This window comes from Protopterus annectens, chromosome 16.part0, assembly GCF_019279795.1.
Source record: "Protopterus annectens isolate FY-2018-M chromosome 16.part0, PAN1.0, whole genome shotgun sequence".
In the NCBI taxonomy this organism is placed as follows: domain Eukaryota; kingdom Metazoa; phylum Chordata; order Ceratodontiformes; family Protopteridae; genus Protopterus; species Protopterus annectens.
In genome coordinates this window covers 587858830-587881842 of record NC_056750.1, presented here as the reverse complement: position 1 = coordinate 587881842, position 23013 = coordinate 587858830, and the positions used below count along the sequence as shown (strand labels likewise).

Genomic DNA, 23013 nt, shown 5'->3' with positions numbered 1-23013 from the left:
AAGACAGGGAATGGGGTGATGTATTTCCAGATATGCTCATCCCTCTCAAGCAGTGTTTCTCAAGGATCACTTGAAAAACTAGCTTGAGTCTTCGGGGGGGGGGGGCAGCACAGCTATCTGGAATTTTGTAAACAATTTTATGTAATTTGTGAATATCAACATGATGTATACAAAATGCTTGTGTTACAAATGTATTAGAACTGTATGTCATGTGTATATCAAACTGCTTGAAGGTATTTGCAAAGTGCTGTTTGAAATGTAACCACAGTGTACCCTAATGGAAAAGAACAGAAATGTACATGCATTATGTAACTGTTTAAATGTATATATTTTAACAGTGGAACCTGGAACACAGGAGATTAACTTCAGTCCAGCAAAACTTCAGAAAAATAACTGAAATGAAATTACTTTATGGCTATGCAATAAAAGATGATATCTTTCTGTTTCAATGCAGCAAAGAGACACAGAGTCTGTGCTGAGAGGCTTTCTGTATTGTCTTGGAAGTATTTTATTGTTTTATGACTTCCAGCATTTGCCAAAGATCTGAGGAAAAGCCCTTTTTTATGTATTTTTACAGGTAGATGCTAAATGCTACCAGCTGCCATCAGTGGTTGTTTTGGGCCTGGGGACTAGAAGTCAGATAAGAAATTATGTAATTCTGCAAGCTATCCCAGCAGTAATATTTGAGATATTAATTTGAGAACTCTCTGAGAGAGAGACAGCATTCTGTAGTCTGTCTTAGATCTGAGAAGAAAACTCATTCACCACACATTGCCTTGCTCTGTAAGTTAACTAGGATATAGTAATTTTCTTAGATTTAGTCAGGAATATAGTGAAGCATAGTTTAGATGTTTTTCTTCATTTATTTGAGACTGTCCTGCAATGTTGTTTTAAATATTTCCTGTGATTCTGAACTCTGATGTCACTGTCAATATATATTTAGTGTTGTCTTGTTTTTTATTTATTATTAAATATATTTAAACATTTAATTGTGACTGATCTGTCTAGAGATATTTAAGTTCTGAGTGCAGTTGCATATTTATTTGGTGACACTGTGGGCCACTCCTAATAGCCTTGCTTTTGGTCAAACTACCATTTGTTTTAATAGTAACATTACATAGTAAGATTGGACACCCTTTGCTAATGGCTTTAAAGTAGTTGATAAGGGTCTCTGGTGGTAGTTTTTATAGTCTGAGCAGAAGGGGGCATAGCTAGTAAACCTGTGCCAGCCTTTTGCAGGTGTGTGTATGTGTGTAAAACAAATCTCCAAGAGTGTGTGTTAGCTACTTGGGCAGGGACACAAAGCACTGGTTGGACAGAGAGAGTGTTGGAGGACTTGGCTTGGAACCCTGGCTAAGGACGCAACTCTATAGCTGTGCCAGTGGGGAATCTTACTGAGGATCTGGAGAAAGAGGGAGAAACCAGCCACAGAGAGACTGGTCTCTGTGTGTTCTTAAGGGAAATTGTACTTGATGGAGAGAGCTGCATCTTGAAACATACATTGTGTGTGTGTGTGTGTGTGTGTGTGTGTGTGTGTGTGTGTGTGTGTGTGTGTGTGTGTGTACTTGTCATCCTCCCAATGTATGTCCCCCACTGTTGCCAGTGGTGAGGATTGAGGCTCCTTGATGACTGGTCCAGTGGTAAAGCATTACACATGTGATGATGTTAGTGGTGATGGTCACATCATCCACACATTCTGAGATGTTGCTCATCACTGGTTCAGTGTAATCTACATTGATTCACAGTAGCCACCTCTTTAAATATGCTCCAGTCTATGCTCTCAAAACAATCTTTGAGTGCTGAGACTGCACCCTCTGGCCATATCCTTATTTATTTCACTTTTGGTTTCCCCATAGTTAGCATCAGTTTATATGCTGGTAGTAACTTGATGGAGAGATGGTCAGAGTTGCACTGGTATGGGTGAGGCATTGCCTTATATGCTAGCTTAATTGCTGTAGACCTTATCTAGTATGTTCTCTCCCCTGTTTGCAAAATCTACATACTGGAAGAAGTGAGGCAGAACTGTTTTTAGGTTGGCTTGGTTGAAGTCACCTGCCACTATATGAACACATTCAGGGTTTTGGTTTTGCAGCTTATTTATAGCCTGATATAATGTGTGCAGGAAACCTCATTTGTATTGGCATTGGGAGGAATGTTGGCGACTGTGATGTTGATACTGCTGAACTCTCTTGGTAGATAAAAAGGTCTGCATTTCAGTGACATGAACTCTATATTTTCAGAGCAGTGAGAGGAGGCTATCTCACAGCTGGTACATCAGCTGTTGTTATATATATATGCAGGCAGCTCCCCCTCTGGCCTTCCCAATGTTAAATTGTATTCTGTCTGCCCTAAAAGGTGACATCCCCTCTGTGTGAACTGTATTGTCATTAATGTTAGAATTTAGCCAGGTTTCAGTAGAAATAAGTGCACAACAGTTCCTCACATTGTTCTGATTAGACAGTTCTAACCTTATGTAGTCCAGTTTGCTTTCCAGGGATCGAACATTTGCCAGCAGTATGGCTGGATGTGCAGGCCTGAAGGGGTTATCTGTTAGCCTTGCAATAATTCCAGCCCCAAATCTTCTTTTGAATGTTCTCTCACATCTCTTATATATCCTTCTCTTGCCCCTACCCACAGACATTGCTTTCATTAGTTTCAGGCATTTTGGATCATGTTTAAGTATGGTTCCCAGCTCATGCAGCTCCAGGAGTGTTGCAGGTCTCACAGACTCTGCAGACAGCAGCTCATCAAATCTGTTGCACAACGTATTTGCTCCTGATTTGTTTTTTCCTATTAAGTTAGACATAAAATAAGACAAATGACACACATTTCATTGCTGAGCTGAAGTAGCTGCTGCCACACAGGGTGCCACCATTTTTTCTTTACTCTCTATGCAAGAAGTGCTTCAGTGTGCAGTCAGTAGAATGGGGAAATATTTTACTGGAGCCATAATGGGAATGTTTAATAAATAGAATACCTCTAAATTTTTTCAAAACTCTGTCCTGGGTGCTGTCACCCCATGGAGAGCTTTATCAACTCACTAGTTAATACAGAAACACCTGACATCAAGAGTACAAGTTGGAGGGAACAGGAAAAATCAAAGGAACTATAGGACTTGTTAGCTTAGCGGCATTGTCAGGGAAAGTCAAGGCTGATCATATTTTTAGAGCACTACAATCTCTGGTTCAGCAACTACCATGGGATTAATGGCTAGGAGAATCTTTGAGACAAACCTGATCCAGTTTTATGACTGGGTTCCAGCAGAACATGACAGGGAAAATCAGTACATATGGTGCACATGTACTAAAATAAGGTCCCTGACTCCCTCCCAAACAGGAGGCTGTTTAGAAAACTGGAGGGTTTGGAGGTGGGATCAGACCTGAGGAACTGAATAACTAAATGGTTGAATGATGGGACAAAGAAGGTTGTGGTGAAAGGGACAATGTCATGAATTTACAAAATGACTAGTGAATTACTACAGAGACCTGTCCTAGATCTAGTAATTTGTAGTGCATTTGTTTCAGATATATCTGAGGAAATAGAGAACAGGATCAGAATTATTGTTGATGGCACAAAAGATGGATGTAGTAGTACAGGCTGTGAGAAAAGCCTGCAGAAGGATTTTGAAAGGCTGACCAGATCGGAAGAAAGATGGCAGTTGAGGTTCAGTGCAAACAAATGTGCAATATTCTGCTTGGGACAGAACAATCATCATGTGAAATATTATCTTGGTGGAGTAGAAGACTATTAGTTCTAGTGAGGGAGCCCGTGACCTCAGGTTGGAATCTGAAGCTAAAGAAAATTATAAAACCTTTTTGGTTATGTTAGAAAACTAAGAATTAGTAATGTACATAACTTATACTAAATGGCTAAACCTTTTTAGACCCAGTGTATGTTGCCAAATTTAGTGCAAATTTCACTCTAGAGATGATTATCCAAAGCCCTACAATACCTGTATCTCCCACAGTTTACCTTCATAATAGCGAAACACAGTGGTGCGATTGCTCATATGAGCGAATCGTAACCATGAAACTTACAACAGCAACAGTTGCAAATGTTTGAAAATCAGCAAATCGAAAAGCCGATTCACTGATTTTCGAACATTAATGTCGAAAAAAAAATTAGATAAAGTGTAATGCGGGGGGACAAGCCCCCCTGCACCCACATACCCCCCCTATTTTATTATTCTAATTCCAAGATCGCACTACAGTGGGGAAAAGAACCATTTTCCGATCCCCACTATAGTGCAATCTGCCCCAGTATGTCGAATGTGCAATGAGCAAATCTCACTGTGCATTCGCTCATTGCACATTCGAACCTTTTTCCATTCGGCGTTTGCAAACTTTGCAAACTGCCTTTTGGAAAGTTGCTGTTCACCCTTGTACAATATGCACATGTAAAGGTAAACCATCTCCCACTCCCCATCACTAACGAGCATGAACTGAAAGCACTGTCCAAGAGTAAGAACACTTTCTTCATAGGACCATATAACATATCAGGCTGTTTGTTAAATAGCACTAAACGTGCCCTGGTAGAGCCTCTTGGCTACAGGCTTAGTCTCAGAAGTATAGCATACAGCACTATTGCTGTAGCTCCATAAAGGTAGCCCTATTACCAACCCTGAAAACTATAGACCAATCCACCTGATGAATCTCATTTGTAAGGCCACAGAATATATTACAACAGACTTGAATAGCAGACATCATAAATCTCATCAGATTAGATCTGCAGAAATTTGAAAAAATTGGTTTTATAAAAGATATATCCCGTCTAATGAACCTGGTAAACTTCTTAGGAAAGGTAACACAAGCTGCTGAAACTGGTCACATTATACACACAGCCAACATTGATTTAGCTAAGGCACTTGACACCAGCTCCCATTCTAGAATGATTAATAAACTAAATACAAATGCACACTATGTGGTATGATGAATAGCTAATTGGCTAAAAGAGCTCACTTGGTGTGGATAGCAGAGTAGCATCAGAAAACATGAAGGTGAACAGTGGTGCCCCTCAGTGCTGGGACTGCTTTTGTTCGGTATTTATTTCTCTTTTTGACAGACTAAAACCAGGAACTATGGCTAACCAAAAAGTACAGTTGTATACACTTACCATAAATGTAGATGTCTGAGTGTGTTCACTGTTGCAGTCATCACATTTGGGTTATCCCTGCCAGGATAGTCCTCAGCTGGCCCAAATACCAGAAACTTAGTATTTCTGCTTCAGTTGCTGTCACTTCAGGACTGACGTCAGGTCGTCAGTAGTATAAAGTAAGGCAGCCAACGCCATTACATCAGTTTTTCTTGCCCTAACCTGTCAAAGAGCCCCCAAGTAGGAGCCAGGTTCTGGTGGAAGAACCCCACCAGTAGAAATTAAATACCAATATGTCCCTTATAATGAAAGAGAAGAGAAGAGAAAAGGGGGATGGAGGGAGGGAAACCAGGACTGCAACAGTGAATACACTTGACCATCTACATTTATGGTAAGTGTACACAACTGTACTATGTTCTTCCTGTTTCACTGTTGCAGTCATCACATTTGGGCTGATTCCCAAAGCTGAGGAAATGGGTGGAGGCAGTCAAGGAAACTAGGGGCTGGCTGGGATGCCCTGCAAGACTGCAGAGGCAAACTCTGCCCTGGATTTGGAGAAGAAAGGCAGATGGTAATGCTTGGTGAAAGTGTGAACAGATGTCCAGGTGGCAGCCTCCAGGATGTCTCTGGTGGGGAATCCACTGAGGAAAGCTGCAAAGGTGCAGGTTGCTCTGGTTGCGTGTGTTCTGACCCCCTTGGGGGAGGCTTTCCATGCTGTTTGTAGCAGAAGTGGATGCAGTGTGCTATCCTTTTGGAGATGCTTGTTTGGAGATGGCTTTGCCTTCTGCCCCGTAGCAAAGCTAACCAGTAATTGATCAGACTTTCTGAAGGATTTAGTCCTGTCTAGGTAGAATCTGAGCTGTCTGTGCACATCTAGAGAGTGCAGAATCCTTCCCCCCTTGTTCTGAGGATTAGGAAAAAAGGTGGGCAAATGAATGGATTGGTTGAGAGCCACACTGGACACCACCTTGGGCATGAAGGATGAGTTAGTTCTGAGGGATACCCTGTCAGCATGGAATATGATGAAGGGTTCCACAGCCATGAGTGCTTGCAGCTTAGAGACTCTTTTGGCTGAAGTGATGGCCAGAAGGAAAGCTGTCTTCCAGGAGAGAAATTTTAGCTCTACAGAAGAAGCTGGCTTGAAAGGGGGAAGGGTGAGCTTTTCCAGTAGAACGTTAAGGTCTCAAGCTAGTGTTGGTGCCCTTCTGGGTGGACTCAAGTTGCTAGCCCCTCTTAGGAACTGTTTGATCAAGGGGTGTGAGAAAAGGGGCTGCTCAGTGGGAAAATGAGCAGAAATAGCAGAGGCATGAATTTTTATAGAGGAGAAAGAGAGACCACTGCGTAGTAGGTCAGCTAAATAATCCAGGATGAGGGGGAAGGAGGAGGGCTGTGGCATATTGGCTCCCTTAGCATGGATCCAGGGCAGAACCTTTTCCATTTGTCAGCATAAGATTTTCTGGTGCTAGGGCATCTGGCCTCATGGATAACATCTAGAACCTGTTTACTGAGGTTGGCAGATTGGTTTGGGGATAGGGAATAAGCCAAGCTGCCAAATTGAGTGTCTGCAATTGGGGATGCATGAATTCCCCTTCCCTCTGGGTCAGGAGGTTTGGAATCTGGGGAAGATGACAAGGAGGCAGTGGGGATAGGCTGTGCAGCAAGGGGTACCAGTGCTGCCAGGGCTAGTCTGGAGCTATAAGAATGGTCCTTTGTTTTTTCTCCTTTATTTTGAGCAGTACCCTGGGGATGAGAGGAAGTGGAGGAAAGGTATAGACCACTATACTGACCCAGGAGAAGGACATGGCATCCACTTTCCAACCATGCAGTGATGCTCCCTGGTGCAGAATTTGTTGAGCTGATGGTTGGTGTGGGAGGCAAAGAGGTCGACCTTCAGGGTGCCCCATTTCTGATTTATTAGGGTGAAGATTCTTCTGTTGAGCTGCCACTTGTGTGGGTCCAGAAGATTTCTGCTTAACTGGTCTGCTGGATAGCTGAGAGAGCCTGGTAGGAATTGCGCTAACAGGTGTAGTTGCATGGCAAAGGCTGTGTGCCAAAGGGTCATGGCCAGCCTGCATAGAGGATAGGAGTGAATCCCTCCCTGCTTGTTAATATTCCACATCACAGTGGTGTTGTCTGTTTTGATCAGGAGAACCCCTGGAGAGAGAAGGGGCTTGAAGGCTATCAAGCCATGGTGCACAACAGCCAACATCTCTTTTTGATTAATGTGCAGAGGGATTTGCTGCAGGCTCCATTGGACCTGTATGCACCTGCAGTCTAGGTGTGCAACCCAAGCATAGTCTGATGCATCTGTGGTGAAGGTCTGGGTGACGGGTGGTGGTGAGAAAGGCAGTCCCTTGTTGTGGGAGCATGCTGTTGCCCACCAAAGGAAATCATTTCTGATGGAAGGAATAATAGGTAGAAGAGTTTCCAGGTCTTGAGAGTGTTGACACCAAAGGCTTTTTAGGTACCATTGGAGTTTCCTCATATGCAGTCTGGCATATGGAATGAGTAGTATGCAAGATTCCATGAACCCCAGAGCTTGCAGGATCTTCCTTGCAGATAACTGGGGCTTGGTGGCTAGTTGAGAGAAGTAGGCTGTCAGGAAAATGTGTTTCTCTGGTTTAAGGAATGCCATCTGGGATGCTGTGTCCAGGCTTGCTCCCAGGAAGATTATCCTTTGGGTGGGCACCTGTTTGGATTTCTTTTCATTGATTGTGTAACCTAGGGATGTTAGTAAAGTCTTTACAAAGGCCAGGTGCTTGAGCAGCATTTCCTGGCTGTCTATCTGAATAAGGCAGTCATCTAAGTATGGGTAAATCTGAATATTTCTTTGTCTGCAAAAGGCAATGGCTGAAGCCAGACATTTTGTGAAAACTCTGGGAGCAATAGATAAGCCAAAGAGAAGCACAGAGAACTGAAAGTGTTGGGATCCTGCCCTGAAACAGAGATATTTCCTGCATGATTCCCTGATAGGAATGTGGAGGTAGGCCTTTTTTAGATCTAGGGTGGCTAGCCAAGCGTCCTTGGAGAGCATGGGTAGAAGCTGCTGGAGGGTGAGCATTTTGAATTTTAGAATCACCAGGAAGGTGTTTAGAATGGATAGATCAATGATGGGGTGCCAGGTGCCCTCTTTTCTGGATACCAGAAAAAGTCTGGAGTAGAAACCTTGGCCTGTCTGTTCTGCAGGAACATGCTCTACTGCCCTCATAGAGAGCAGGGAAAGGATTTGCTTTTGAGCCTCTGCCCATTGGTTTGGGGTAGAAATGGGAACCCTTTTGGGGTTAGAAGGGTGTGGAAGGAAAATTTGTCTTCCTGGGACACTATGTTCAGAACCCAGTGGTCGTTGGTAATGGTGACCCAGGTGTTTGCATGAAAGGAGAGTTTTCCTCCTAGGGGTAAGTAAAGGTGGGCAGAGGGAGGGGGTGGGGAGGTGAGTCATTGAAAGTTCTTACCATAAGGAGGTGGCTTATAACTCCCTGATTTTGAACTGGAGGTTGTCCACTGCTTAGATCTCTGCATTCCCTGTGACTGCTGTCTGGGGGGGGGGGTCTGGTTCCCCAGGACCTAGACTGGAGTGGCTTACTGGGAGCAGGAAAGAACCAGTGTTTGCTGGAACAATGCCTGCTGAACCTAGGTGGCTGTATCTGCAAGAAATCCTTAACTGTTTGCATAGATTTTGCTTTTTCTTCCATCTTAACACCTCTTCTGTCTTAGTGCCAAATAAGCAATCTTTGTGCAAAGGGGCATCGAGCAATTTAGATTTGACATGGTCTGGCAGGGGCTGTTCCTTAAGCCATGCATGCATTCTAATGACAAATCCGGTGACTGCTGCCCTGCAAGAAGCTTCTAGGGCATCAAAGCCACAGTGCAAGGTGTGTTTAGTTACTTGACTTGCAGAATGCATTAACTCTTGTAATTCTTTAGATTCTGCATAAGCAGGAAGGAAGACATTTTTTGTTTAAGGAGTTCCAGAGTATGTTGCTGAAATTTAAGCATATGGAACTGACAATTTAGTGCCCTGATAGCAAGAGTAGCTGAGGTGTATACTTTTTTACCCCATCTGTCCAGTGCTCGGGAATCCCTATCTGAGGGGGTAGGATTCTTAGCAGAGGTTGCTTTAATCCCTTTAGGCCCCCACATGCTGAAGCAGGCCCCAAGGCTAGATTTTTTGTGCCCCCATAATTATATCTATAAAAAAAAAAAACAACAAAATTATTGGAAAGTGTACTTTCTAGCTTTCATTACAGCACATTTTTCAATTATTTTTGAGTAATCGACTTTTTTAACAAAATCATTTTCTATACATAAAATTGCCAAATGATTAAGCCGTTCTTGGCTATTGGAATTTCTTTGCCATATTTTTAACGAGTTTGCCAATTTACTGAACAATCTCTCAGCCGACGAGACAGTTACTGGAATAGCACAAAATAATTTTATTGCAAGGCAAATATTGCCAAATATTTCTTGCAGATTTTTTTCATATATTAAATTAAAATGTTTAATCGGTGACCTTTCCGAACCAAAAATAGTCTTGTGGATTGTTTTAAGGTGAAGTACTTCATTTATTAAATCATCCGACAAATCTCTTTCGTAAGCTCTTACAAGTATTGCTACTTTTGTGGTTAGCTGATCTTTGTCCAAATCCTGAAAATTTAAAATTGGAGAGAATAATTCGCAAATATTATTTGCTGCTTCAAATCTTGTTTTTATATCGTTGATAATAAAATCCAACCCTTGGTATACAACAGAATTTTGAAAGTCTTCTTCACAGTTTTCAGAATTTGTGCCCTTTTCGGGAAATTGGTGTTGGATTTCTATTGCTGCAGCAACTGCTTTAGCTTCTTGAACAATGTTTTCCCACGAATTGCGCAATGTCTGAATTTCTTCCACTAAGTCTCTTACCAAGGTGGTCTCGATATGAAGATATAATCCTTTGCTTTGTATGACAGTATTCTTATTATCAATACTGGCTAGTATTTTATGCCAGAATACTGTCATCAACAGACCTTTATAAGAACAGAAATATTTCTTCAAACCTTTAAGCGTATTTAGTGCTGAAGGAGTTAATCCTGTAGCCATCTCACTAAGAATGTCATCTATCACTGCAAATACACCGGGGCAATGTTTGACGATTGGACACACAGCTTGAATCCTTTTGCTCCATCTTGTTTCTGACACACTTTGAAGAGATAATGGTATGTGTTTTCTAAGTACCTCTCAGCGTGCAGGACTATGAGTGAAAAAAGTGTACAAGCTCTCTATATTTCTGAAAAATGTTATAACATCTGAATTGATTTTTGCAGCAGTCACTCCTACGTCATTTAATGAATGTGCACCACAGGGGGAGAACACTGCAAATTTGTTGTTTTCTAGGATGCGGGTTTGAATGCCAATTACTTTTCCATACATATTGGTGCCATTATCGTATCCTTGTGAACGGCAATCTTGAAGAGGTATATTGTGTTTTTCAAGAATAACAAGTATTTCTTCAGTTATTATTTGTCCAGTTTTCCCAGTAAAATTTATGAATTCGATGAAACGTTTGTTTACTTCAAATTCATTTAAATCTTTGTTTTGAAATACACATCTGAGAATCAGGACATTTTGTTCATTGTGCGAGATATCTGGTATTGCATCAACAATTATGCCATAAAAAATGTAGTCCCTTCCTTGATCCAGAATGTTAAGGACTTGGTCTGCACAAAGGCCTATAAACTCATTTTGAGACTACCACAACAAATAATGGACCGATCCTTTCATATTTCTTCCTTCTTCTATCTGATTTTGTTGAATTTTAGCAAGGTGTTGTCGTGTTACTTAATCATATTTTGCAATTAGTTCCAAATGCCCTAAAAATTTTCCCATTGTGGACATTTCCAATTGTTGTGTTCTCTCTGAAACGCTAAACCTCTAGATGCCAAAAAAAGTGTTACATCTAAAATTCGTTGCAGAATAACTTTCCACTTGGTTGCCAAAAGACATTTCCAAGCTACATATTGTTTCCTATGTTCTGCACTATTTTCTTGAGATGGCAACATTTCATATAACTTTTTCCAATGTTTATTTTTAGGTGAAAAATCCTTCTTGAGCTAAACAGCTTACATTTTTGTTAAGTGGATCGCAGAAAAGTCAACATGGTAGGCAGTAAAGAATTTCTTTTGATGCACTTCATGTTAGCCATTCTCGTGGAAAATGTTCACTTTTTCTATTATCTTTCATTTTTTTATATAAAAGAAACCCTTGAAATTCTCTACCATTAACATCCTTTGGCAATTTCTTATATATCTTTTGGAATTCTTGAAAGGTGGTGAGTTGTACTATTTCTTGTTGTAGGTTATTGGAAATTACTTGAAGCCACGTAACAGGATCATCGTATTTTACATCAAGATTTTCAAAATGATGTGTAACTGAAGAATCAACTGTATCATGTTCTTTCACAGTTAGTTCTTCTCGAGGTTTCTCATTTTCCTGTTCTACGACAGTTGCAACAGTGGCAGTCGCTTCCTCTTTGACTGATTTTTGAATATCTGAATTCTCATAATCGCTATCTTCATGATTAGTACTATGCACTAAATTCTTTTCGTCACCATATTTAAAGAATTTTATCGATTGCCGACCGCATGATGCTTTCGCTTCTTTTTCGTATTTAAGTTTCCTTTTCTGAGCACCAGACTTGTGTTTATAATTTGAAGGAGACGTGGCTTTACTTTTACTTGTTAATTTCTATAAAAAAAATAAAAGCCAAAAATATCTATGTAACTTTTTCCAAATGAACATATCTGTAAAGAACAGGACAGGTGCAAAGCAAAAATATTTACTTACGATTACGAACATACTTCTCAACCTGAAAAAAATCAAAAATCTGGACAAATACCCACGAAAAATAGGTACAAATCTGTACACTAATTAACAAAATCTGCATACCTAATTATGTAACCCCACCCATTCCAATAGAATTGTGTGAAACCAACTTTCAAACGCAAACTGAAGAACAGAAATATGGTCCCAGAGTCCTCCTGCAGCCATTCCAATGTCCCATTACTTGGCTATTTCACTCCATTTACCATAAACACTGGAATGTGCATACTGCTTTACTTCTACAATGATTATTTGGATTTCATTTAAAACTTATTTTATATTTTATAGTATAAACACTAATAGACATCTGCTAAACAAAGCAATACAGTTTCAGAATGAAAATAGACTTAGCATTAAAACTTCTCTGCCCTTGAAACTCACATTCATTGAAACCCAGATACTAATGCTTAAATAAAATAGCTGCTGCCATAACCACTCTGCTTACTGAGTGTAACATTTGAATTAGAAAGCTGCGGAGCTGCTGCCAATAATGAACCACACACACCGTGTGAGTTGCATGCTTAAATAATATAGCTGCTCGCATACCTCTCAACTGTACAGATTTTTGCAGAATGTCCAGATTTCTGTCTAATATTTTTGGTCCATTTTTCATAAAATTGTGGTTTTATAACAAATCATTGGCAAATCACTGTAGATTTAAGTCAGAAAATAATGTCAGACATTTGAGTTTCAGACTTCATTTCCCTCAGAAAATTAATATCAGGGGGCGTGGCCAAGGATGAACACAGGATAGCAGCAGATTTCTTCAGCTCCACCAATTTCATTACACTGACAGGAATTAATTACTTAAAAAATTAATTTTTGAAGTAATTTTCTTTCTAAATATGTTTGTTTTATATAGTTCTTGAACTATATCTAAAAAAGAAAGGAAATTTTAACAATATTCCTGTCAGAAATCACTTTGGAAATTTTCCTGTCAGTTTATCAGTCTGAAATGAGTTCCAGTAAGACAAATTCTCAAGATTCCAGCATCAAGAAAGAACTTCAGTCTCTGATAACTATAATCCAGCAACTTACTGCTAAGATGGATAAAATGGATACTAAAATATATACCTTCATAGAAAAAACTACAAAACAAATAGACGTGTTACATATAGACCTGCAACAACAGAAGATCCAGATGACAGGCATAGAAGAAGCTGTGAATGACATGGAAAATAGAATCCAAGAAGAGGAAATCAACATTGAGTTTCTGCTGAAACAAAATACACATTTACAAACAAAGCTGGATGACCTGGAAAATAGATCTAGGTGCAATAACATTAGGATTTTTGGACTGCAAGAAAATATTGAAGGTAACAATATTACTTCTTTTTTAGCAACATGGCTCCCTAAAACTTTAGACTTACCAGAAGCATTCTCTTTTGGTATCGAAAGAGCACATAGATCTATAGCTAATACTAACTCTAACAAAAACTATCCTAGATCAGTTATACTTAGATTTCTATCATCTTTTGATAAAGAGATGGTTCTTAAATCTGCTTGGGCTAAAGCTCCTGTTAAGATTAATGAGACAACTGTGCATTTTGACAATGACTATTCTTCCTTGGTAATAGCTAAAAGAAAAGTTTTTCTGCCACTAATAAGGGAGCTTAAAAAAGCACAGTTTAAAACATACCTTCTGTTTCCTGCCAAGCTAAAATCTTCCTTCCTGATGGTCCTAAAATGTTTGATGACTTAGACTCTGCTTTACTGTTTATCAAAAAAAATAAGATTTTGGATAAAATAGAGGAAATGGAATGGGCTAGTCCTTCATTAAAGAGACTGGCAACTGAAACTTCGTGGAAGACTTCAGAGAGGAAGAAGAGACTAAAAAACAAATGATTTGTTCTATGTTTTTTTTTTCTTTTTTTCTCTCATCATTTTACTTCATTATTAATCTTTTAAATATAGTTCCTGCATTTCCAGAAAACCACAGATATTCTGAAAAAGATTTAATCAAAGTTATTCTCTGTGTGCAAAGAAATGTTTTGTTTCATAACCAGTCAAAATATCTGAGGAACTAATAACAAGCTATTATTCAATTTGTTTCTCTTTCTGTAAAAGAGAAGTAAGGTCAGTAATTTGATACATTTTTTTCTTTCTTCTTTTCTTCTTTTCTTTGTTTAAACAATGACATTCTATTTAGATTATGTAGTGGGTAAAGGGTGGGGAGGGCAGGGAGAGAAGAGTAATGAAAATATGATAAATGGAATAATAGCATATTTATTCCTTGTAAAAAGTTTAAATGTTCTTCAAATGCTATTCCTAATTATACTTTCTTGATTATACTGCTTATGCTTGTTTGTAAATAATCTGTCATGCTTTAACTAATAATAATTAGAACTAAATAATAGTAAATAATGTTTTATTTTTAACTCTATTAATATAAACAGTAAGTAATATTCCATTGTATATACTTCTTATAGCTTTCTCTTACATTTTTTTTATTTCTGCTTTACACTCTTTTATTTTCTACTCACTTTTTCTTTTATTTATTCTTTCTCTTTATTTTTTTTCATATTAATATATAGAAATGCTTTTGATCATATAGACACAGTAAATAATAAGATTTGCATAAAAATTGAGTTGGGACAAAAATATTGAGTTTTATTACTTATTAATAACTTTGGGCTTAATTTCACTTACATAGAGGCTCTAATAACCTGTAAAATACATCGCAAAGGTTTTGTCATGTTTAGATGCATTTATACTGCTAAATGAATGTTTGTCACTAGTTTTTAACAAGTTTCCCGCCAAAATGTTAAGGGAGACAATCTGGGATGTGGGCTGCCTCATGAACAGTGTCCTCGAGTTGTTTTAAAAGCTTCAACTCTCAGAATTCTCACAGAGAAGCTGAAAGCAGTCAATTTGACCTTTGACCCAGATATCACACTGACACATCGCAGATTCAGGAAGAACACTCTACCAGGAAGTAGAACTGATGCAAATGCGACTATGTGAAGGAAAATGAACTCTTTAACATTTAAATGTGAGTTATTTTATATAATTACTTAAATATCTATGTTATAATTCATAAAATATGTCAGTTATAATGATTTTAAATGATGCAGTTTCTTGTAGTAAGTAAATGTCTTATTTTAGAAGGCATAGAAAATGAAACATTTATTCAAGTGTTTTGAAAATCTACTTGACTGCAGCATACTAATCTGTGTTAAAACTTATGTTCCAAACATATACATTACTATAACTCATTTAATTCATCTGATTGACAAGCATAAATAACTTTATAACTCTATTCTGGAAGAAATTGTCATGTGATATATTTTAAAGCAGTAGTATAGACATACAAAATACAGATGACTTTTTTACAATAATGCAAGTGTTTCTGAGAATTTGCATAACTATGCAGTATGATTTATAACAATTTCTATAAATATAATATTTTATTCTATTGACAATAATGAGTATGAGTAAAATGCTCATATACAAGCAATTCAAGGTTTTTTGGAAGCTGTTGACTGCATTTACATGACAGAAAATAGATGCATCTTAATATATGTAATGTCTGAACCATATTAGCCAAAGTTTTTGATTTAAATGAATGTTAGAACTTATTTTTACATACTTTGAATAAATTAATATGTAAATATGCCTTCCTTTTTCTTTTTCTCTCTCTCTCTCTCTCTCTCTCCCTCTTTCACATCTTTTATTTCTCTCTCCTCTTGGTTCCTAATATCAAGATTATTTGAATGCTATTTGAATACAAGTGTATTATATTACATAGATGTATATAGTAGTATGAATAGTTTAAAAAGTTTATTTTAGTTTATATGATGCTGTTTTATCAAATGTGTAGTCTTGTCTTGCTAGATAATTGAATTGAAAACTGTTAATTTAAGTTAAATATAACCAGTATTAAATTGATAAGGTGGTAGCTGAGGTACTGCTGATTAGGGTAGGGGTTAACTTGAGTGGTAAATACTACTCTAAGTTGGAGTTTTAACTCCAGGCTGGATGCAAGGTTTAATCCTTACATTATTTTCACTTGTTCATTGTTATATGTATATAGTTTTGACATCCACAATATATTTTGTACACTCATTGTCACTACAAACAAAATTGAATCCTATACAAAATCCCATAAGAGATTCAATAAATACAGCTATATTTAAAGGTACACCTAAAGGAGGAGATGTAACATTACTTATGTTGTTATTTGTTATTTTGATCATAAGATTCTTAAGTTTTAAAAATGCCAAATGACATCTTTAAAAGGAATTTCTTTAAACATTAATGGATTGAATAATCCGTGTAAAAGGGCAAGCCTAATAAGATACATTAATTTACATAAGGCCAACTTAGTCTTCCTGCAAGAAACCCATCTCTTGAAAAAAGATATTGATAAATTAGCTACAAACAAATATACAGTATTGCTTAGTTCAGAGCACACTCAGAAAAAAAGAGGAGTGGCTATTTTATGGAATAAAAGTATGCCCATTCCTAAAACCATTAAGTCTTATCAGGATGACAAAGGAATGTTTTGTATGGTTACAATACAAATTAATGGGAAGACTTACCCTTTAATTAATGTATATTGGATACCTGGAATTGGTATTAATACAGTGAAACATCATCTTGATAAGATCATATCATTCTCTATAGGAGATATTATTTTAGCTGGTGACTTTAATTGTATACTACATGAAAGTGATACTACCACTATAGGAAAAGAAGAATTACATCTAATGCAAAACATTTAAATGATTTTGCTAATTCTTATCATTTGAATGATATTAATAATCAGATAGATTCAAAATCATTACCATACACCTTTTTTCTAACAGATACAAAACTTATTCAAAAATAGATAGGGTCTCTATTTCTAACCAGATGGTAACAGATTTAATTAATTCCAAAATCATTTCATGTCCTATATCTGATCATAATTCAATTGTTTTGAATTCATGATAAAAATATTCATAATGTTCAGATCAAAAGGATACCAGCATACTTAACTCAACTAAAAGACTATAAAGAATATATACTTTCAGAAGTAAAACATTTTTAGACATAAATAATACTCCTGAAGTCTCCATTGTCTATGTTTGGGATGCCTTAAAATCATATCTATATGGACAAAGTATCAGATGGTATAATAATAAAAGGAAATCTTGGGATAAGGAATTGTTAGATATTCAAAGTAAATTAGACTCTTATAAACATAATAATAAAGAAAATATTATGGACAAGAAAGTTATTGAAGAAATAAACAAACTAAATGAGAAATACAAAGAAATTTTAACTCATAAAGTTAAAATAACTTTAGAGAAATACAAGTTTGTCTTATTCAATAAGCCCCAAATGCTTACATAGACTTAAAAATAAAACAAAAAGGTTGAATAAACAAAACCATATCAAAGAAATCTTTTCTCTAAGGAAAAGAAGAATGTTTCTAGTATACCAGAAATACTAGATGAATTTAGAAATCACTTTCACAAAATTAACCATAATAACATTAACATGGAACCTAAAGATAAAATAAAGGAGTTTATAACCACAAACATGAATAAAAAGCTTAATAAACAACAGATTAAACTATTGGACAAAAGTATTTCATATACAGAGGTTATTACACAAATAAATAAGCTTAAATCAAACAAAGCACCGGGTAATGATGGTATTATACCAGAGATATATAAAATCCTTTCTAAAAGTACATATTCATTAATACATAAGGTTTTTATTTTGGGCCAAACTGAGTTAATAACCCCCCCCATCTTGGCAATATACATTTATTCCACCAATTTTAAAATCTAATAAAGAACCAAGTAGAATTACTTCATATGCGCCCATCTCATTACTTAATGTTGATTATAAAATCTTTATGAGTATTTTGCTGATAGATTGAAGACAATCATCCCGCATTATAGATATAGATCAGACAGGCTTCATTGTAAATAGAAATACTTTTGATAATATAAGAAGAACTTTAACATTAATTGATTTTGCAAATAGGAAAAAGAAAGATTTAACACTTATTAGTCTTGATATAAGTTCAGCATTTGATTCAGTAAGTTGGGACTATTTGTTTACCTTACTGAAGTGCACAAACTTCTCAGATGCATTTGTAAATCTAATTGAGCATTTATACAAAGGAACATTGGCTTATATTAAGGTAGGAACATATGTTTCACAAAAAATACCCATTTTAAAGGTACAAAACAAGGATGTCCACTTTCTCCACTATTATTCACTTTAGTAATGGAGCCTTGGGCTAATTTGATCATAAACAGTACTGACATAGAAGGTTTTGAAATAGATGAAAATGCAACATCCAAAATTCAACTTTTTGCAGATGATGTTCTAATTACATCAGCAGGATCTAATTCTTCTATGCAGTCTCTATTTGATAAAATGATGAATTTTAAAAGTATTTCTGGTTTAATATTCAATGAAGAAAAAACTAAAATACTACCTATATATACACGAAAAAATATTCTCATTAGTGATTTTACTAAATATGTACCCAATTCAGGTCAGATAACTTATTTAGGTATAATACTATCTAAAGATATTAAATCTATTATATATAATAATTATAATACCTGTTTTCTTAATATACAAAATCTTTTAATACCTGGAATAATATGTTTTTACTATGGAGGAGAGACTTACAATTATTAAAATGATAATATTCCCAAAGATTTTATACTTAATACAATCAATAATGCTTCCACCTACAAAAATAATTATCAAGAAACTGAATACACTAATGTTAAATTTCCAATGGGCACCTAATAGACCTAGGATTGCATTAAAGAAACATACTAATAGCTGGTCTCAAGGGGGTATTTCTTTTCCAGACTTTAATTTATATACTATCTCTTCTATTGTAAAAGTTATTACTTTATTAATAGATCAGTCATATGTCAAATGGAAAGATTATTGGGAGCTAATTAGTATGCACTTCATGAAAATCTCCTTAACACATAAAATATGATTGTAAATAACTCCATGTTATGGTTACTAAAGGAATTTTGTACTTCACCTATTACACCTAAACATATGGTTTGTTACCCATTAAATATTATTATTAGCTATCGTAACTTTATTTTCATGCACCCTAAGTATAGGGAATGGAATTTTATTATATTCCCTATAATGTATACTCAGGTTATGCTTTTGTCATCTACTTCTGAAGGAACTCATTTAGCTATAGATAATGATCTAAAGTACTGGTATCAGTTGATATCTGATAATAAAGTTAAAAATCTAGATTTCTTAAAACAAGAATTTGATCTAAGAGAAACTTGCTGGTTAGAGGTTCAGACCTTTAGACAACATCTCATTAATAAAATAGATCTAATGTCTATAACAGTTAAAGAATCTATTCCAACACTGATTGATTACTTGATATAAAATTTACAACATAAAGTTTCTGATAAAGGTAAACTTTCATACATACATAAAATTATCAGGCAAGAAACTTTTTACAGTGTAGATACATACTGGAATTATTTCACTTCTATTAATGGGGACCCACCAAATCAACAAGATAAACAATATATATTGAATCTGCCTATAGAACTACTGCCTTCCATTGTCTGGAGACTTTATACATGGAAATTTTTACATAGATCTTTTTATACACCTTTGACGATGAATAAAATAAATAATAAAGATAATCTATGTAAGAGATGTAATGTAGAAATTAATGCTGACTGGGCTCATATGTTTTATGACTGTATAAAACTGAAAGAATACTGGAAGTCAATTAATGAATTTTTGCAGGCTCTTTTACAGATAATTTCATTATTTCTAAATCTCTTATATTATTCAACACACCTGTACCTCAAAGTGTTAAAAAGTTAAGCTTCCCTTGTTATGGTCTATTCTAGCAGTGGCTAGGAAAATAATAACCAGAAATTGGATTTCAGATACCTTCATTCAATGAATTTAAAATGTTATGAATATAGTGTGCCATATGGAAATAAACACAATTAGGTCAAGAACAACTAGAAAAACATCTTATTATATTGTATGGGATAATTTACAAAATTTGTTAAAAAAATCCTAATTTCAATAGCATGGTATTTTAGTTTAATTAATTGATCTGATTATAGTGGATGTCTTTGTAAATACTTTAGTTGTTTTGTTGAATGTTATAATCATATCTATTTTTAATTACTTGTATAAAATTCTTATGATATTTCTCTTGTATGTTAAAACAATAAACCTGTTTTGAAAAAAAAAAAAAAAAAAAAAAGAAAATTAATATTAAAGTACATCCTGTTGCTCTATCTACTTTCTAAGTTTGTAAGTACAATATTGAAAAATTGTCCCTATTTTTGCACCCCCTCTCCATTATTTATGGCTTTGTCCAGATTTCTTACTCTAAGAGATTGAGAGGTATGCTGCTGTCATAACCACTCTGCTTACCGAGTATAACATTTGAATTAGAAAGCTGCAGCTTCACACACACACACACACACACACACACACACACACACACACACACACACACACACACACTAATGCTTAAATAAAATAGCTGCTGCCATAACTCGACCAGTGCGCAGCTGCAGACAGCCATATCTTGCACAAGAATCTACACATCCAAAGACCAGAAATTCAAAGCATGGCATGGCTATTTATTTTTTCACACTAACGGTTGCAAAAGAAGATTCATGGGTTCTGCAACACATGCCTTCAAAATAAGTAATCCATTGTCCTGACATAAGCTAGTAATAGTCATTACTCGATGTAGCTGTTATTCATATACATTTAACAGTCAGGTACTCGGGTTAAAAACAGTTCTTTGCTTTGACACAAAAATAACTGGTAAACTTCCAAAAAAAGAATAACATGAAAATGCAGCTCAGTTAAATCAAACTTCCAGCGTGAAGATAACATTTTATCATATATATATATATATATATATATATATATATATATATACACACACACACACACACACATATATATATATATATATATATATCCTACTGCCCATTAGAATAAAACAGTACAGAGGCAGACTGTGCTTCACAGCGCTATCAGCTGCTCAGTGCTCAGGCTTCTCACTCGTCTGTCCCATCCCTCTCTCTTTAGACCCTATCTCATTCTCTACTCTGTTGCATGCTTTTAAAGTAAACTCAGCTCAGAGCAGCCCTGAGCCAAATTCCGATAGGCTGGTAGGCTGCTCACGAAGCCAACGTCACTGTACATGCCTCTGCACGATGATGTCAGTTTGAAAAAAAAAAACGGGAAAAAAAATTTAAAAAAAAAGCCGGGAAATTAAGGGGTGCCACTCGTGAATCGTGGCACCCTATTGTTTGGAACTCAATCTCGCTTGAATTATTTTTTCTTTGTAGTCTGTTTTGTGTGCCATATTATGTGTTGTGAAATGAAAAAACTGTTAGAAACATAATCATTATACTATAAGATCACAGAGCATTTGAATGCATTTTTTAAGCTTTTAGAGATACTTGGAGGGTATTCAAAGTCTTACATCTGGACTTTATCATTCCCTGTACTTATTGTCATTGTATTAGTATGTTTCTCAGAATTAATGTTTTAGGAAGACTGACGTATACAGCATTATTTTATCATATCTGATTTAAAGGAACTGTGGCATTAGGTCCTGTACTCTACCAGTACTGAGGCATCTGTGGATGTGCTTGCTGTGTGAACCTACTTCACAAAACATCTAACAATATCAGAGAATATAAAACAGGTGACTGCATTTGAGAAAAGCAATACAGAGACACTATGATCTATCATTCAGTGAAGCATAACATATTTCAGAACATACAAGCAATGTATGAAACAATATAAATGCATTAAGTAATGCAGAAACCTAGGGAAACCAGTTAGTATAAAGTGAAAAAGGCTGCACTGTGATAATTGCTATAGTAAGATATTAACCTCTGGTAACACTATCAGCTCATCAGCAGACCACAATAATGCTGGTTTAATGAGTTTACCATTTTAATTTATCAGTTAATAAACACTGTAACCCAATTATATGTTTCTGTCTGCAGAACAGCACACTGTTAATAAAACTGAAGCCATTAATGTGTATTGAGTTTTGCAAAATTTTCCCAGCACTCCCCACATAGAGGAATAAAGATCTGCCTGTGACTCTGGCAAACTGAGTTTGATTAGTGACTTGAGCACCTGCTGGAGCTGGCAAGGTGGAATTAGCCTTGCCTCTTCTGGAGGGAGAGAGATGGGAGTATGCAGGAGACACAACAGTTCACAAGCCCTGGTGGTGATATCAGTGCTATAACAAAAACAGCTGTTTTAGAGGTAGGTGAGCAAGAGGGACACACCTCTCCCTCTACTCAATCCTCAGAACCGGTAAAAATCGATAGATTCGGTACGGTTGAAAGGGCTGCTTATGAATCAGCACGATTCCAGTTAAAATCAAATCTTTTTTGTATAAAACACACAAAGTAGACAACATGAACATAAACATTAGATACAGCTCAACCACATTTTTTTTTTCTTTTGTGTGTAAAACACATGGCCATACGACGCAAAGGGTAAAAGTATATCACATGCTCATACGATACCAACGCAGGATAGAAATATCACCAAGCACCCAACTGGCACATGCCACCCGCTCTGCCGCATTGATAATAATAATAATTGAATCGTGAATTTTTAAAAGCGTCCATCTCCACAATTGAAAAAATATGAAAATGTGCCCTTTTTGAAATTCACGATTCAATTGTTGTATGAATTAAAGTATAAATTTTCAGTGGTTGAGAAATTTCAAAAAAGAGGTTTTAAATATTTTTATCTTTTGACTGATCACACCAGGTCCCCAGGCTACAGCCCTGTCAGCCCCCCCTTGTGGGGGCCATGCTTTAGATCCTTGAGAAATTACCTCTGGGTCAGCAGTAGGATTTTTAAAAAGAATTTTGTGTGAGTCGGGGACACTGTAGTAACTGTCTGGTTTTCTGGGAGCAGGGGGAAGGGTGTCAGGAGTCGAGCTAGATTCCATGAAAACATCCTCTACAACATACAGGACTGGAGGATGGCCAAGGATCTGTGCTGTGGAAGATCTAGGAATTCCCTGAGTCTCTTTTTTTG

The 23013-nt window shown here is 36.3% G+C and overlaps 1 protein-coding gene across 2 annotated transcripts in view; it reads right to left on the bottom strand.

Annotated features, from left to right (window-relative positions):
* Positions 1–23013, bottom strand: part of LOC122790888 (1-acyl-sn-glycerol-3-phosphate acyltransferase alpha-like) — a 1029281-nt gene that overhangs the window by 658457 nt on the left and 347811 nt on the right. The gene's annotated exons all lie outside the window — the stretch shown is intronic.